Raw genomic sequence first — 4067 nt, forward strand, 5'->3', positions numbered from 1 at the left:
GGTAAGTTTTCATGTATGTCCTTGGAAATGCTGAAACCTCTGATGGGCCCACTTATTTGATGATCTGAACCGTTCATCTGCTTGGAGAGTCATGATTGCTTGATGTGCCAGACTTTGTGGGTCATGGCCCATTAGGCAAATGACTTGGATCATAGAACAAGATTTCTGCACTTGTACTTTCCTGTGGACAAACTTGTGCACTTACCATAGTGCAGCTCAATAAATGGAAGGGTGTAACATCAATTTTCCCTCCCTAAGAAAAAAAATGCTAATGATATTGGCACTAACATGTTTTAATAATTCCACTAACGCATCTTGTCTTTTATTATTTAAAGAGCTATCAAATGTTATTACACTATCCAAAAAGCTCTAAGAAGACAATTTTTTAAAAAAAGATAAGCTGAGTTTGTGCAATTATTAAAACATGGCAGTGCCAACATCAGTAGCCAAAAAAAAATACCCACCCATTGGTGCAATCAAAAGGACCCATAACCATATAACATTTAATTTGATTCAGGTATGCCCAGAATCCGAGCTTGGCTGCCGTAGAGCTGATCAACAAACCTCTCTCACCGGGAGTTTCCCTCGAGAGTCTTACCAATTACTACAAAGCTGGTTATGACGCTGTACGGAAGCACGCTTACGTGGTCATGTCTAACCGGCTAGGGCCGGCGGACCCTACGGAGCTCTTCCCGGTCACCAACGGCCTTAAGGACGTTGTCATAGACGGTGTTTACTCTTTTTCTCTTATTCTAAGAAGCACTGATCGTCTTTAACCCAGAAGTGCACTTGTAATCCATTATTATTTAATAAGCTTTCATTGATGGCTCATCTATAATGAAGAAAGTTTCACTACTCTTTTCTTGCTCCTTTTCATGAGGACCCATTAAGTTGCCACCAAGATTATGTTTCCCTTCCAAAGGCGTGGAAAATGGTGTCGTTTAACTCTTATTACCAAGGAGTTTTGGTCGTCATTGACCATCCTTGTTGGCAAGAATTTTTTTCAATTATCATCGTTTTAGTTTCCTCTCAAATTTGTGAAAAGATAAAAGTCAAGTGGGGTTTTTTACTAGTCCTTTATTTAGCGGGTACATCGAATTTAGCAACAAATGAACGGTTTGGATCATCATATGGAGTGAACCCCACTATGCTTTTTGAAAAATATTGGACTTCAGAAGCACACACCCTTTAAAATGTCCGTTCAATCATATGGAACTTGAATGTTGATTCAAAACTATACAATGCTATCTTTCTATGTATTTTTCAATGGCAAGCTACAAAGGTGGGTCAGAAAAGGCAATTGAATTAAAGAAAATCAAGTAAGAAATGTATTCAGTTAGTCTTTGTGGGAAACATAGGTAAATGATATTATGACCACCGTTTCCAGTATTTCCAACATTTACGTTTGTATTTTCCTAAAATAGCTGGATTTCCGTCTTTAATTATCTATAAGACAAACAAAAGTAGAGGAAATATCACTTACCAAATTGTATTAAGTGTGCTGTTTAGGCTGATTGATTATTAACTCTATTAGGAAAAGGGCACAAAAAGGAAAGAAACTATGCAAAATCAATGAGATTCTATAAGACGGAAATTCAAAAGTATTGTTGAAGTTAGTTACAAGTGGCGGGCCCACTATTATGTGTGGCATGCGGATGAGGTGAGTGGGATATTCATCATGTGGCTACTATGAAAGAGAGGACTGTTGGGTATATATGTGTATGGTATAACCCTAGTATATGTTCTAATATAAGCTCAATAGATAATGGACCGGTGTAGTGGGCAAAATAAAAAAGTTTCATTTAATTTTTCATTTGCCCCCATCGCACGGTTCTGCAACTAGTTACATATAAAGGGTGAAGAGAGAAAATATCAACCACGTTGATTTTTGATGAAGGTAAAAGTCAAAAAAGGGAGTTTGACCTGGATAAAAAATCAAGGGGGAGGATTTTCTCTCTCTCTGCCCTTGTTGTTTGACGGTCGGCCACCGTATAAAAACTCCATAATTGTGTATCTATAAGAACAAAAAATCATTGCTCAACATAAGGTTGGTTTCTAATCCTAAAAAGGATATCGGCATGGCAGTTTGGCTTTAAATTTCTGAACACTTATGTGAAACAATTTGCACTCATATCTGATGGGGACCAAAATAAAACACCCAATCACTGGAAGAGGGATAATCATGTAAATACGTTCTCAAAAGCACCCAATCACATAGAGACACCTATCTGAGGGTACTTGGGTAATCTCATGCTTAACAGTCAACTATAAATAGCCTTATAAGGCTCAAAGGTAAAGGTTCAAATCCCAAAACTTACTATTCATAGTATACCTTTCCTTATCTGTTGAAATCACTGACATAAGCATTGGAGAGCCTTTCCGGAGCAATCAGTCCGAGTCGGTCGTCTGACAGTTTGCTACCTCACATAGTTCCACATCAGCTCTTCCTAAGCCACACCAACATATATCTACTTTTTGGCCGCAACAGATTGGCATCATCCGTGGGACTCGAACAAAAAGCCTTCGCATATCTTATTATGACAGCTTTGAAAAGAAGCTGATCTGGCTCAGCCCGAGGTTCAAAATATTGGAACAAATGCACAAAATAAAATAAGATACCACCCGAAACAAAGCAAGAAAGAACCAAGACTTAGAGGCGCATAAACACTTCTTGAAGATAGTTGAAGCATCTCCCACATGCAAATGGAAGACAACTATGGCAGCACTATCTCCGGGATTTAACCAAGCCCAGATTCCTTGTACATCCAAGAGAGTTGCACTTCTCTACAATGGATCGTATATCCACCTCCAATCGATCAAACAAGTGAAACAAGCTTTTGTTCAAATGATTTTTCTCTTTAAAAAATAAATTCTATGAACAAGGATTGTATTTTTCATGCTTCACATAAAATCATTTGATCTATTGAAAAGATATAGGTTCATTGAAGAAACATACCCATTCAATGTCACTATTAATGGAACACAGAATTCCAAAAGTCATTTCTAAAACCTAGAGTCACCACTAATGAGAGCACCAAGACACACCACTAGTGAGAGAACCAAAGAGTCACCATTAATGGAATATGAAGAGTCTCACAAAGAGTCAAAGCTTATCATGAATCTATTAATGTAACCAATTAAATAGATTCATTAGTCTAACTCTTCACTTATCCAAGTAATGGCTTTTGGAGTTCCAAGGAATATGAAGTCACAAATTTAATTTTCAAGAATACAATTTGAGATACATTTATAGCAAAATTAATTTTCCAAAATTGCATTTGTAAAATATAATTTGAAACGCTTCTCCAACACAAAACCAGCACCTCTCAGGGACCAACCTCAAGGGCGACGCATAGCCTTGCAGGTTGTCGTCCCTCCCTTACTAGAGGGGCAGCCCTTCACCCCGCAAGAATCTCAAGCGCCCATAGCTGCTCCAACAACCAAACAATTTCACGTGCTGGTGCAACAAGTAGCTGCTCTTGCGAATAAATTCAAAGACCTTGCAGTGCATCCTCCTTCGAGGGACCAACAACAGGGGTAACCAATATGAGGAGAAAGTGTAAAAGCAGAACAAGAAGAAGTGCCCATGTATTACGAACATCACCCAGCCTCTTCAGATCTATACGCACCGCGCACCCGAGAGCAGCTGAACTATCCAAAGATCACAAACCAAATTGTACCAGCGAAAGACTAAGAATCGAGAAATTGGGTGGCGTTGTCTATGATGCTCCTAGGAGCTAGCAAGGGAGGGGCTCAAGCAAAACTTTTGTGATAATTTGACTGTCATTGTTGTTTGTTTCTCTTCGGACCCACCTTCCCGAATAGAGATTGCACGAGTGCGGAGTGCCTGAATTTTCTCCAGGGGGTTTTGGACGGTAATGTATAAGATGGGAAGGTCTGGACTAGAGGGGGTTGGATTTTGGGGAGGATATGACTCTGTATAAAATGGTTTTGGGTGGGGGGAGGTTTCATGAGCTTTGCTGCCCTTGGCCTTGGGAGGTTTCATGAGCTTTTGAGTCCGAAATTGTTTATTTAACTCAAATTTAGGTTTAATTTTGAGTCTCATA

Source organism: Tasmannia lanceolata, unplaced genomic scaffold (assembly GCF_043159265.1).
Source record: "Tasmannia lanceolata isolate RefF3 unplaced genomic scaffold, GAP_Taslan_0.1 ptg000048l, whole genome shotgun sequence".
Lineage (NCBI taxonomy): Eukaryota > Viridiplantae > Streptophyta > Magnoliopsida > Canellales > Winteraceae > Tasmannia > Tasmannia lanceolata.